The following is a 15,045-nucleotide window of genomic DNA, read 5'->3' on the forward strand; positions in this document are numbered from 1 at the left end:
CTAGAAGCATAAGAAGCCTATCATGTTATCGAAGAAGGTTTTGAAGCTGTAGGATAAAACGGGAAGAATTGTTGGGAAGAGTACCATTTTGAAGTCTGATAGGGAATTTAGGTTACCCTGTTATAGACGTAAGATATATAGAATATATGAAGGAGTAAAATTATACTTTGCAACCGTATGAGTGCACGACTATAAAGATAACAGAGAAGAAATGTAGGACATACAACGCTATTTGATTTTGTCTTCCGAAATTTCCAACAGACACTTTATGCTACTGTCTCTGTAGCCTTGAATCGTTTGAAAACTTGTGAGGTAAGGAAAACACAATTATTATCATATAACCGCTCTCAGAATGGTAGAAAGTCTTAAAATGTTGCGACATCTCCGATCTCTATAGCATGATGTACAACGATGTCGAAATATAGTAACATCATTCTATACTTCATTCCCTTCTAAAATTGATTTTCCATTTTTCAATGTTATATTAATATTCAATTCTTCAACTAATCAAATCTCTCCTTGACTCGTCTCATTTAAATTCACAAAATTCCAAAGATTCTTTGTTGCGACAGCATTTAGAATTTCAAATAATAAACATTTTGTTTCAATCTACCTATATTAATTCCAAATAAATAATACATCGAATTTCGATCTCCATGGACGAACTAGCTTGCTTATACCCAAATCTAATTCTTTTATTATACCAAGCTTCCAAAAAATTTAAAAAAAATCTGAAACACTTTTCAACACTTTTGCTACCTTATGTAACCATTCGGTTAAGTCAAACATCTGAAACTTCTTCTAATAGAAGTAGGAATTCAGAAGAAATTTAAGGATGAAATATTCTGTTTCTTTATGAAGAATTAAAAATTCCTTCCTGCAATCTTGACCAAAGTTTTAAATCTTTTATTAATTATTTATCATTTATTATATATAGATCTCACTTATCGGCTTAGGACAGCTTCTCGGCCTTACATCATTTTCTCAAATCTTTCTTTATACTTAACATACCTCGAACAATTTAATTGCTCGATTCGTTGATATTTATAATATACATGAAAATGTTTTTGATATAAATAGAATGTTTATGCACATATAGATAATATATTACTATAAGAAAATATACAATTAGAAAAGGAAACGAAGAGAAGAGAAGTTGTTTCGAATTCCTTCGGACTCGGCTCAAAATTTACTCAGTCCTCAACCTTGCTCGAGTTCCGTGTTGCGGCCATCACTACCGTTTTCTGCTTGTTAGGAGAGGGAAAGAGGGCCTTCAGCTTCGATCCGCATGTATCTGCGTGTGGTTCGCGAGCGAGATGGCCTCCCCGCGAAGAAACGGATGGACGAGGACGGGAAAAGCTCATTGGATGGGAACGAGAAACTCGAGAAAGAAGAACGGAGGACGACGAAGGAATGATAGAGGAAGATGGACAGTACCGCAAATAGATTGTGGAAAAAAGATGGAGAAAGAGCTAAAAAGGAGGGACGGTGAGGAGGGCAACAACTGGCAAACTCGCAACCGGACTATAAAACTTCGTACAAAACGAAAGCAACGAGCACGAACGATCAGCTTGCTCGTCCGTACACCACCGACGAGCTTTGTCATTCTATTTCACTTTCTCCCGCGTACCCAAGCGTCTCTCGTTTCTCGTCGATCGATTTTTTCAAAGTACGCCCCGCCGGCCCCGAACACGCTCGTTTAAATAAAAGATGTCTCCTCGCGGAGTTCGGGAATTTCTTTCCCAGTCCACGATTCTTTTATTCCCCTTTCTTTTTCCTTTTACTATTTCATCTGCTTTTTTTTGTCCTTCTTCTGTCGTACTCATTCGGTTTTTCTTGTTCAACATTTCCTGGCCGGTTATCACCGAGCGAATGAAATATTCAACGTGACCACTCGCACAGCTGGAGAATTTCTCTTTTCCGTTCTTTGTCGCTGTGTATAGGCTGTTTCAGAATATTATACTTACGCGTAGCTGGAGGCGTGGGTGTACGTCCGAGAAGGAGAAAGGAAATGTTGACAAACGTATATACACTGGTAGGTGTATTATGTTGGAAGGTATTGATTGTTTCGCAGGAATTTTGAGATTTTAATTAATGCGATTGTATCGTATTTGGGTGTACGCGTAGGTGTACAAAGGGTTTCGCTAATTAAAATGGAAAAAAGGTATAAATTTATGTGCATATTTTAAAGGATATTAAAGGATTTTAAGAGTATCCGAAAGTAGACACTTCAAAAGAAAGTTTTACCGTAACTTCCTTCCACTGTAATTACGGGAATAATTTCCTACAAAATTATCCAATTTCGAATTCAAGGATCTAAATTTCTGTCGAATATTTGAGAAAGAAAACTTGGGGAATAATCCAGAAGGAATTTTTAGTTACCGGTGTTTTCATCCTTTTTAATTGAAAAGTTCAATTAATATGTTCATGAATTCTAAATTCTCCTTATATTCCAATTTTTCAGATCCCAAACGTTAAATTCTACATTCTAAACTATTTATTTATAATTTACAATTTAACGGATTTAGAATTTTTATTTATTTCAATTATCAGACCACGAACCTTTATACGCTTGTGGAAAATTTCAGTACGCAAAAATGTATAGGTACATTTCACTGATTTCAATGACCTTGAAATATGTTATCAAGATCAATATTTTGAACAACTTTTTTACTACACATGTTACCGCTACTCGGCCTTAGTTTCCGAGAGAAACTTTAGTACAATTTACCTTACGATTGCACTTCATTCTGGAATAGTCAGGCGAATTTTTAAATAGTCCAACTTCAATTTAATTCGATTGACGAGAGAGATTAGCATTTTTAAATATTGCATAAATAAAGAAGAAAAGTGAATTAGGCTAAAGTAATATCCGACCGGTTGATGCAAATGGAAATACTGGCGTGAAATAATTTTCAATGAATTTATCGATGCATGAAATGTTGCACTGTGTCCTATTTATCTACTCGTCACGTACGTACTAATAATTAGACTCAGCAGATACACGTATACGTGTCCCCTACACGTAACCTGATAATGATACCACGCGCAGTCTTAGTTTTTTCAGTTATACACAAGGTGTTGTTAATTTATGTTTCTTATTATACTATGTATAAATAATAAATAGTAACAATCGAATTTACGACACTCTTATAAAATCGTACGAAATGAAACTTAAGTCATGCTTGCGTTACTAACAATCTCGTGGCACGGCGGTCGGATATTAATTTAACATCTAACCCTAACTCAACCTATAACCCATTCATTTGTCTTTCTTTATTTATATTACAGTAGATTAACGTCGATGATTTAAGTTTAGGTTGTACTGCATAAAGATACTATCATCTATATGGCAGAATCAACTGTAACGGAAACTAAATTTGATCGAAGCTTTTTACGAATATATCGAAAACGAAGATCATGCGGCGGTTACACATATGGGAAAAAATTATTTAGAATATTGTTCTGGACAATTTATTTCAAGGTCATCGAAATCGGTAAGGCGCGCTCTTTTCCGTATAATCATCCAAATCTCTAAATTCTACCTACTTGTTTAATAACAGATACTCATAAAGATATCATAGAGGCTCACAGTCTAATAATTACAAATTATAAATGTAAATATTAAAAAACATTTTATAGTCTATTATCTGTATTTCTATTTCCATTAGATTTAAGTCTGTTACGATTTTGAAATGCCTCGTAAATTTTCCCACATTTGTCGACGTTCTCGTGGAAAGTTCCATCGGTATTATCGAAGGACCGTGAGAGGTAAAATTATCTAGACGGCCAGAAAAATGTCCCGGATAATTGTGTCTCGCGGTCGACACTTAAAAATTCGATGGAAATTCCGGAACACGGGTGAAAATCAAATGGACGATTGAAATAAAAGTTGTATCGCGTGCCACAGTGTCGCCTCGTGTGCATTTCGTGTTTATCTGGCGTTGAACGCCCGCTACGAACCGTTTTGCGGGTTATTACCCTCGTTACGCGGCACAGTTCAATTAACTGAGTTACGACGGTAATCCCATTGCCTATGACCAAGGAAGTGAAATTTCCTCGGGATATTCGGCCGTGGAAATTGAGCACGTTTCTCGTGATACCGATTGTCAGATCGAATCGTGTCAAGATTGCAACCACGTAATTAAAACGTTCTATTTACCATTTGAAGATCGCGGGAAAAAGAACGCGATACGTGTGTACGTTTTTGTTGGTTGTTTTATTGGTAGAGAAAGAGTATATTTTAATATAAAATATCTAAAAGTGGAAAGAATCAGTTACGTCCAGAGATATAGTAGACAAAGATTTATAAAGATGAAAGACGTAATCGTTAAGATATTTTAATATGTCGTTATAAGAAGTAATATTTGTAATTTCTCTACTCTTCGTCATTTTTAAATGATTTTAGAGCTCGTGATGAAGAGATGATAGTTCAACGCTGAATCAAATAATTGTTGTTAATTAAAACCCTGATAAAATCCATTTTCGACGAAGCAACAAGTTGTACGTGGTTTATTCAGTGCCGTCGATGAAACGATAATTAATAGCCGTCTAAAAAAAAAAAAAAAAAAAATCATCCTGCTTGTTCCGAAATCACCAATTCTTCCAATTTTGATCTATCAATCCTATAATCGCCCGTACATTACCTCCAAATTTCCAAAATTCCATCCCCTTTATTGAAACAATATAAGAGCACGGTAATTTTTGTTTAAATACCGCAACTATTCACCCATTTACTAACTTCCTCAATCCTCTTGAATAGCTTATTACACGTATACATGTGCGTGTACATTGTACAAATTCGTTGTAATCTGTAAATCCTAACGATCTTTCTTAAATTTGAAATTATCAGGAAACAAGAAACGCTATCGTTATATCACGTATACTTTTCGGGGCGAAGTTATGACTGACATTTTACTAACATCTTACACGTACAGAACACCGTCCTCATAAAACAGTATTATCATAAACGTATACGACGTACGAGCCATTTGAAGCTAGTTTTGTCAGCAGTATCAAAAACCGACATCACTTTCCCTCCGACCCAATGCTGCCCGTGAAAACGAACCGGAGAAAGGATCGTAGAAAGCCGGGGAAGCACGTAGAATATCCTAGGTCCGCGTGATGCCAGGAAATCCATAGTCGTCGGGGTGGATGGTTGAAAAAGTGGGTCGCGTGGAGTGGTCCAGGAGAGCGTGAAAGGTGTTGGTGGGCCGAGAAACTCCGGGGAACCCCCAAAGTGGCCGTGAATCGGTGTTTGTGGTCGAGGTTGATAGCATCGAAGAGTCGGGCGTCTCGCCAACCGAGTCAGCGATCCCTCAGCGAGCCACCTTCCCCTGGCTTCTCCTTCGTGTTTTCCTCCTTTCCTCTTCTACCACTCTCTCCCATTCCTATCGTTATCTTTCTCCTTCTATCTGGCCTCTCTTTCTCTGTCTAGTTCTGTGTGAGAGCGAGTCTCGACCGTGGCGTTGAGCTCTCAGGGGGAAAATCCTTCCGTTCTCTTGACATCGTGACCTAGGGCAACGTAAACCCGAGGCGTGATAAAACGGGATGTGCCGCGACAGCACCCAAACATAACCCTCAGGAGCCACGCTCCTCCCTCCTTGTCGGTCTTCCTCTTTCTCACGGCGTGGCTCCTTCTCCGACTTGAAGCCCAGCCAGCGAGGAACTTCGCCAAGCGAGCTGTTCAATGACCTCGAACCCTTCCGTTCCGGCTCCTTTCTTCCTTTCCTTCGTTTTTCCATCCGACGTGCTCGAGCGCCGGTGACTGGTTCCTGGGCTTCTCTCGATGATTCACGGAACGCTTCGCCGCTTCTCGCGTGATGGAGTATCCGGTCCCAACGAGGATGCAACGGGAAGATGTAGGGTAGTCGAGCCATTGCCGCGTTTTTCGAGATGAACAGGTTATTCGTTCGTGTACGTGACTTTTGAGTGAAATGGATCTTTCGGATTATCGAGTTTGGACGTTGTTTGTTCCGTTGTTTCCAACTTTACGGCTTTGTGTTTTGCTTGTTCTTTAAATTTCTAACTGACTTTTTTTCAGGTCTACGCGCTTGGAATATTTTGGTGAGCTTCACTCGAAGATTTTTCGGGTTATTCTTTAAGGTAGGTTGTTTAAAAGAGGATTTTTCTGGAAGAGAAAAACACGTGTAACGATCGAAATCATTTTTTACAATTATTCTCCGGAATCAGGTGTGAAAAATATTGTATTGGATTTTTCGTAATTATTTTTTATAATTACGTTATCGTATCTTAAAACTTATTTAATTACTTCATAAAACGAAAGAAAGAAAGTAAATTTGACAAAACGATAATTTCCTTGAAAGGATAACAAAATCTTGATTATACTATTCTTCTAATTTTTAATGAAATTCTACAGAATAGAATTTGGTAAAATTTAATGCAATCTCAGCAAGAGAGGCTAGCCCTCGAAGCGATAAAGCTGTTCACTTCAACAATACGACACGTGTACAACGAGCTCGTTCAGCGCACCTCTAAGACACCACATAATTTAAACCCCCATTATAGCTTCCACTTTAGAGGCGTGTGCGCGCTCGCGACCAGCAACAACGCCTCCTTTATTCACGTCAGAACGTCGAGGATCGTGTTTTACACGCATCCTTCTCTCCTCCCCGGCTACCAACCACTTCACGAATCAACCAAACGAAACCTTTCAGCCTTTCAAACCGTAGGCTACATTTTCCTACTTGTTGTTTCCTTCACAACGTCTTCACAGTGAATGATGAAAATATACTTTGTAACAACGACAAGTTTCGGTATTTTCGAATAATTTATTAGATTTCTGATTGCCTACGGTAGAAAAGGTTCTAGAAAATTCATACGAGAACATTTCTAATCTTAAAAGTCGCAAGTAGTTTCTAAGTGGTCGTGGAATGGGCTTGGTAAAGTGATCATTTTTGTTACGAGTAGCTCGATTTTACTACAACTTTCTGTTTTTAATTCTTTGTGCGTTGTGACCAATATAATGAAATTTATAATTTCAATATAAATATAAATATAAATATTAAATTCAGAAACTGCTCACAAAGATTGTGAAATGTAGTTAATTCCAAAGAAGAAGAGAAAAACAAAAAAGAAATAATGAGAAGTAAATATCGTAATAATCACTTATATACCGGTAAAAGTAAAAAATATTTAAGAATTGATTTATACTATAACGATATGTTTTAAAGCAAGCGATACATAATCCAACGTTACAATGTTTGCGATACACACGTGTTCTTTTTCTAACTCATTCGCCACTCCCATCCTTTTTGGGAGAAGAATATAGCGTGAGCGATCCGCATCAGACCTATGTCTGTCACGTAAAAGGTTAAACATATTATTACATCGTTACGTTTATCAGATTTTACGGCTGGCATAATTAAACCCTCAACCCTATTCTTATAATACACGTAACCTTACAAGAATTCGTATCGAGTTACCTACAAGCTATTGACATATATGCTGTCTTGTTTCAATCGTATACTAACAATTTTCTGAAAACATGCAAAGTTGTTTTCTAGATTGTTATTAAAATGAGATTGAAAGCTGAAACATTTAGGGACCGTAACAGGGTCAATCGTTTCTTCTCTTCCACCCCATAATTCTCCGTCAATTTTACGAAAAAGAATCCAAGGAATTTTCAGTTCCTTCCTCGACAAAATACTTCCGCCTCGCTTTATCCACCCCGTGCATCACCCCATCAACCCCATGCTGTTCAAAAAAATTCTTCATCTTCCCCAACTAGCAGACCCGCCCCAGTACACGCAACGAATAATTACCCCATGTACACACCTGTTCCATCCGCGAATGATCACGAGGGGAACATTGGCGAGAGGATCGACCGATATTCGATTACGCGTAGGCCGGCCGAAACGCGTGACGGCAGGGGCGAATTTAAACCGCTTTGAAAATCGAGCCAGAAATTAATTTCACCGTTCTCTGTCCGTTTTTCTCTCTGCCAACGTTCTACGGCCCTTTCCATTCCCCGTTTCATCTTCGAAGCCCTGGCAGTCGTTCATCGGACTCAAACAAGAGGGGGCTGCAAATTTATCGACGAATTAGCCACAGCAATCAGTCCCGCATCGATACGCTTATTTCATTAAGCGATCCGTTGCGTGTGCGCGCGGATGATCGCAACGAAAATTCATTTATCAACGCGATGTCCCCATTGGAGCTCGTTTCTGCAGCCCTTTCCTCTGGTGGTACGACAGATAACGGTGCTAAACGATCTTTTTTCTGTTTTTTGCGTATCGCTTTAATATGATTTTCTTTTTCTTTCTTCTTTTCTTCCCTTTTCTTCTTCTCTCTCTCTTGTTGTCTTCTTTTTTTTTTGTGTCGCTTCTAACCCAGCGATCGGCGAGCGGCACATGCCATGAAACCCGATAAAAACGGAATCGTTTGCGCAGTAAAACAGCTTTTATCGCGTTGTTTATATGTTGGGCGACGATTACGGGAGAGCGGTAACCGCGGCCTCCGACGCTTCCATCGTTTTTCCGACGGCGACAAGCAGAAAGGAAAAGGGTTGAGGAGTGGCTCGTTGTAAATTTCTATCTCGCCGTTGCTTTGCAATCGTACGACGAAATCGATCTGAATTTATTCCTGAGACACGATGGTGTATTAGTTCGTTGCTTTCAGCTGATCTTACGTTGACGTTGAATGGTCCGATGGATTTAGGAAAATGTTTCATATTACACAAGAAGGTTAACTGTAATATAAAGTTCGCGGTGGAGGAATTGTCGATTGACTCGCGTTTGTACAACTTTTAAGAATATTTTCTCTCAAAGAATATTCGAACAATATTTCGATATCGGAATAACATGAATAATAACGAAGAACATCTAAATCTACTTTAAGAATATTTCTTCCACATCTGTTCATTTTAAGATTCTCATATTAAAACATTTCAAGGCGTAGACTGCTAAACACACGAACAATTTACAACGATTAATATAACTCTCGCACGAATAATACAATTCTTCATCGAATGGAAAAAGAATATAAGTCTCGATATTGAAATTATCAGTTCGAAGATACTTTCTCAAGCACTCCATCCGTACTTCTTTTTTTTCGGGTTTTTCGACCCGCAAGATTTATATGCTCATTCGTTAAAACGTTCCTTTCGAGGATAGTCTCGTCGACAGATGCTGTATCGGGCCCATAAAATTTTCGACGCTTTTGTCGATAGCTTTTCGACGGAATTTTCGTCTTCGTTCCTTTTTTCGTCTCACCCCTGAGGAGCAAGGGGGACACGGGATTTATACGCGCACAATCCGGCGTGTTTAAATCGAGCCTACGAGAAAGAATTGGCAAACAGGAAAGGGGACAGCAGAAACGGGTATCCCGCGCTATCTACATCTTAGCCGACGGTTTTATTCACGACTGGCTCGCTTTCGGCGAAAACAATGCGCCTCAAACGATCTCGCGTAGAGAGAAAAGGAGAAGGAGAAAAAATCTCGAAACAAAGCCGTGGGCTTACACCTTCCGTGCTTTTTCTCTAAGAAATGCGAGCGAGCTTATTCTTCGTCCGCGGTTCGACCACTGCGTCCGGCGGTGAAATTGAGATCGACGTGCGTCGAGAAATTCATGGTGGTTTGTGAATTGGGTATGGATAAAGGATATAGCCATGGGATTGAAATATAGATATCGAAAATTATAGGAACTAGTTTGTTTCAAGAATGAAACGACTGCAGCGAATTTTTCTTCCGGAAATTTTAATTGCCGAATTTTCGAATTTTCCAATAATTGAAATTATCGGATTCTCGGATTCCGGATTTTTCAATGTTCGATCTGCGATTTTCTAATTTTCTGGTTTCTTAATATCCTAACTTTCTGGTTCCAGGATTTTCGACTTTCTGTTTAAAATTTCCATCGATACGAGGCTAATCACCTTTTAGATGCTCGTAGAACCGATTCTCAGTAACACCATTACGTTTCCTAGAACTTATCAAGAATTCAAATGCACACATTCTTTGAGTTGTATACCTTGCTGGCAACCTTCTGCTCCATAAGTAGCGCAACTATTTTTTCCTCGAACCGTTAGAGATTCAAATATATTCTTCAAACATTCTCCGCGACACAAGTGTTCACCAACAGTTGTTGTTACTTCGCGCGATCTTTACTCCGTGTCTTAAAACTTTGAACAGACGCAGTTCGCCACACATTGACTAAACTTGAGACATTTACATATTTATAATGTTTAAAGACTCTTCTATAAAATAATCCTTAGACGTTAATCTCAATCCGCAATTCCACTAGTTCGACGACGCTTTCTCCAAACATGTTGTTTAAAATATCCCTAATTTCTCACTAATCTCGTAATCAATTTTTGATACTTCTGTAAGCGTTTCAATGCTTAATTCCGATCAAGAAAACACAATTGGAACTGTTCGTCTTTTTCATGCTATTTCCAATACTCCCAATTTAAAAGTTAGCCACGAATAACGCAAAGCTCTCTAAACATTCCGATGTAGCAAACTGTAAATGCAGTCGATGCAAGTAAGCAGTATTCCTCGATCTAAAAACAATTAGAATCGATTCACGATCGTACACATAAAAGAAGTTGCCACGTCTATCTTACTCATTTTTCTACGCTCTTCTGTATACTCGTATGACAATTCGTAGAAAATGATCGTAATCGTGTGACAGAAGCAGAAAGCAAACTGAATTGTACGCAACGGCGTGTGCGTGGATCGCGACAGAGCGAAAACCGCACGTGCTTCGCGGTCGGACGCAATTCGTGCATTCGGACAACGAGCGTGCCGCGTTTCGCGGTTTCGGTTTACTGCATAATTGTGCGTCGGGCCGGGTGGCCGGCTGTAACGTTGATTCCTTTATCGGCGACGATATTGCCAATTACCGTATCGCAGGACTGACCGCGTTTACGCGCTCAGATAGCCTCGTTTAACACGGGGTGAAACGCGCGATTAACGCTGCGGCCCGTCGTTTATAACGCGAGTGTGCCAAGCGCGCCGGAACGCGGCACGAAACACGTGTTTCCACGAGAACACGAGCCCTTTATTCGCGTCGTGCTGCCCTTTCTGCTCGCCCTCTGGTACGTTCGTTCAGTCGCTATGCTGCTTTGTCGACTGTCACCGACTGCAACACGCCGTTTTGCCGCAATTATTCCAACCTCGATCAAGCTTCCTAAGACGATCAAGCTATCTAAGACGATCACGAGCTATTCTATCAGTCCTTAGCCCGTGAAGAAACTGGAGATGCGAATGGTAAAGGTGGAATGGGATTTTGAATGGATAGCGATTACTGGAGTACATATAGTTACGGAAATTTCTATGAATGTAATTTAAAAAATATAGTCCAGACAAAAATGTGTTTCACCTAGTAGATATCATGACAAATACTACAGTTTGGATGTTTCATATATTTTTGCATTCTGTGTACTTTTAGATTTATACGTTATCCCGCTTTGGAACTGGTGGCGAGCAAAGTACGAAAAAATAAGGATAAGGAAAAATATGCGAACGAATGCATGAAAATATACTTAACACAGGGAGAAGAAAATTGGTAGAAAATTCATTTTTTTTAGAGTTGATTGACCTGTGTCTTAAAATCAATGTCCTTTCTTAGACACTTGAATAACTTTTCATTCTAATTTTCTAATTCTTTCGTTTCTCGTTTCAAGACCAAAAAATCTTCACCTAAAAATCCCCAAGAAAATACGCTCCAGAAATTCCTGTCTCACTTCTAAAAAAAAGGAACGATAAAATGAAACCGAAATGGCAATTCTATCCAACAGAAGATTTAAAGATTGTACCGTTGGAGGATAGGGGAGAAAAAAGCAGGATACGAAGGAAGAGGTATCGCGATGCGAAGAACGGTGCTCTTACCGAGGTAGCGTGTCGATCCGGCGCGAGCACTGGCTGGCTATCGCGTTTTCGCGGTTTTTTGCCTCGTGACAAGGGCTGCGAGGAAATCGGCTGCCGAAATAACAGCATAACGCCGGGGCAAGGGTAGACTACCGGCAGACAGCGACTATGGGGGCGGTGACCGCCCGCCAACGCGAATCAATACCCGCAGGAACAGGAACCACCGACCTAGCGAGAGAGACAGCGACCACGCCATGAGGGGTAGAGAAAAGGGAACGTCCCAGAGGCAGTGGCAGAGAGAAGCAGAGAGAGGGGAAGGAAAAGCGAGCAGTATCAAGAGAGGAGCAAGAGGTGGCAGCGGGGTTGGAGGCGGAGAATGACGGGCGGAGAGGAACAAGCCTGGCACATCGACGCACCCAGGGTGCCAACGGCGTGGAGCAAAGTGCCGATACCTGTCTCTATCTTCCGTGATTCCTTCCGCGGGTGCGCTGTTTTTCACTCTTCGAGATTCTACGGAGAAAAAAATCATCAAAGAGATCGTGTACACGTGCTTGTATCCCTGCCTTTTGTCCATATGTACGAAGACGAGTGGAATTTGCACCTTGATAGAATGGATAAAGAATTTTAGATTTTCAGCGTGGACAACATTGGGTACGAGTGAGGAAGAAGATGTTCGTTGGGAAGGGTTTTGTGAGGAGATTTTTAGATGTTGCTCGGAGGATGAAGATCGTTATACGTTGCAGAGAATGAACGTGGAAGCCTTTTTTAAAGAAAGGATTAACCAGTATAGGAAAGCGTATACATTGCGAGCCTAAATTCATGATACGAGCGAAGTCTGGGAGATTTGATGGCTTGAAATAAGAACGAAATCATTTGAAAATAAATTAAAGCCTAGAGCGAACAATTCTGAAAACTAAATATGGAGAAGTAAACATTTTTGTAATCAACTTCTTACACCTTCGATAACGAAATTACAAGAATAAAAGACGATGAGTAAAGGATTAATTTCTAGCATGTCTCTGACGATGGTTGATAGTAACGGAGCGGTAAATTTTCGCCGTTTGCTCGTTACTTGTTCTGGAAACGCGTTCTTCTGCCAGAAGGGAGAAAATTGAACTGAGGATTGAACGGGACAGCCTTGGATGGTAGTCAAACCGGATGAGTCGCGGATCGACTGGTACCTCGTTCACGGCACAGACATCGCGGGTTTAACACGCGCATTTTTGCACACGGATAATCTTCACACGTGTTCGTCAGCAGAAAACAGAGTCGGTTCGCGCTTGGACAGACTGGTTTGCCCAGTAACCTCGCAGTACCAGGCCAAAGAGAATCCAGAGAGAGGATGCACAAGCTCGAAACGATCGTGGAGAACCGCATTCCTTCCGACGTTTCAACCTACTCCTCGATCGACTTTCCTCTTCCTCTCAGCCTCGTTGAAAGTGACAGTCCGGATGACGCTCGTCGAGGAAGCTCCTCGAGATTGAAAGACTGGTTTATACCGGTGCAAGTTGCTGCTTGATGCGAGAGTCGAGGAGGTTTTCTCATTTTTTAGAACTTTGTTGCTTTTCTTAAATGAAATTACAGGTTCTTTGATATTACAGATTTTCTGTAAGAATTTGTACGAAGATAAGATTTCCACTGTTTCCAGACTAATACATACGTTTCAAGAACTTTTATTCTCTGCAAGAATTTCTATGAGGACGAAAGTTTAACCGTTTTAAGTCTAATTGCTCTGAGTTGTTATAATTTCTCTAACATCAATAACATCTGACTTAGGAGATACACCATTTCATTATAAGTGGACCTATCATATCCCATTAAGAAAATCTATTTCTTTTTTTATGTAAGTAGAATCTATCTTGAAAGGTAGTGTACCGTGGAAATTTTGTCGTACTTTTGGAATTGGACAAAAGATTTCCAATCTTCCCTATTTTCAATTTTAGTTAGAAATATTGCTGGAAAATGTGACATAATTTGGAAAATTTGTATTAAACTTTATAATATTTACCGTAAAAACTTTAATAGAAGCTCTACGATATTTTGTATTCTATCACTCTCCTTGGAGAATTTGCAAGATTTATGTTCCAATTAGTCGAATCTTTTATCAACGGGAAACTCTGAAAATTTAATAACTCCTGCTTTAATGAAATTTCCAATCCCGTTATCCCTCCTGAAGAGTAAGATAATCTGAAAAATGTATATTCTAATCAATCATAATTTTTTATTATTAGAAAACTTCGAACCTTTACTATAAAATTTTCTACTTGATTATATTTCGCTATCTTGCAAAACTTCCTTAAAACAAAAATACAAGATGTTATTTTCGCTCTTAACAAAAATTACAAATTGTAGGCTTCAGTTCGTTCGAAAGAAAAGACCGCGAGTATTTGCTTTGGTTCTTGAAAGCAACGACTTTTACTTTGCTTTGGTTCTTTCTTTGGTTTGGTGAAACGCAATCTGTGGAACACAGCGGGGGAGGAGCAAGCGTATTCCCTTGGAGGGTGAAGACAAATTGAAGTAATGAACCGCAATGGTCTAGGTCAAGGTCCTTGGCCTCGGTTTAGCATTGGTATACACGAAATACACCAAGGGGCCATACCGATAGGGCCGCACTGTTTATTCCCTCAAGTGCTACGTGTTACATGCCGATATACTGTGCCAGATTACGGGAGAGGAGTGGCTAAGCAGGAAGGGATCGATGTTATCCTTGGGGACCAAGACGCCTGTAATCTCATCGAGGATTTTCAACTCCATTTGAGATCGTGCCAGACAATCGGATCCCTCTAACACGCGAACTAGAATCTGGCTAATACTCCGGATAAGAAATTTTCCAAGCAGAATATTTACAAATTTCCAATCCAATTACGTAACATCTTCGCTTCTTTTTTATTTTAGGATAATACGTTAATCGTGCAAATTTTATTGAAGATAAAATATTGAAAATTTAAAGAATTGTGTGTTTGCGTGTGATGATCACTTATTTAGTTTAAATATTTAACAGATTAATTAATTCTGGGTATCGACGTGTGAAATATTCCTCATGTATAGTTAAATTAATATTCTTTTTCTACAAAAATTATATTTTCATAATTTGTTCATCCTTTTGTCATTTTCTTTTTTCAGTTATTCCAATATGTACGATTTTGAAGCATCTATTAAAATTGGAATATTGTGATTATGTCTGGTATCTCATCAATGCACGAGATATTCCTCGTAT

At 39.4% G+C, this 15,045-nt stretch overlaps 1 protein-coding gene across 8 annotated transcripts in view; it reads right to left on the reverse strand.

Moving 5' to 3' along the window:
• The window catches only part of LOC117210742 (DNA N6-methyl adenine demethylase-like), a 142,359-nt gene that overhangs the window by 12,809 nt on the left and 114,505 nt on the right, over positions 1 to 15,045 (reverse strand). The window lies entirely within an intron of this gene.

The sequence above is a fragment of the Bombus bifarius genome, unplaced genomic scaffold (genome assembly GCF_011952205.1).
Source record: "Bombus bifarius isolate JDL3187 unplaced genomic scaffold, Bbif_JDL3187 scf7180000008210, whole genome shotgun sequence".
Classification (NCBI taxonomy): Eukaryota; Metazoa; Arthropoda; class Insecta; order Hymenoptera; family Apidae; genus Bombus; species Bombus bifarius.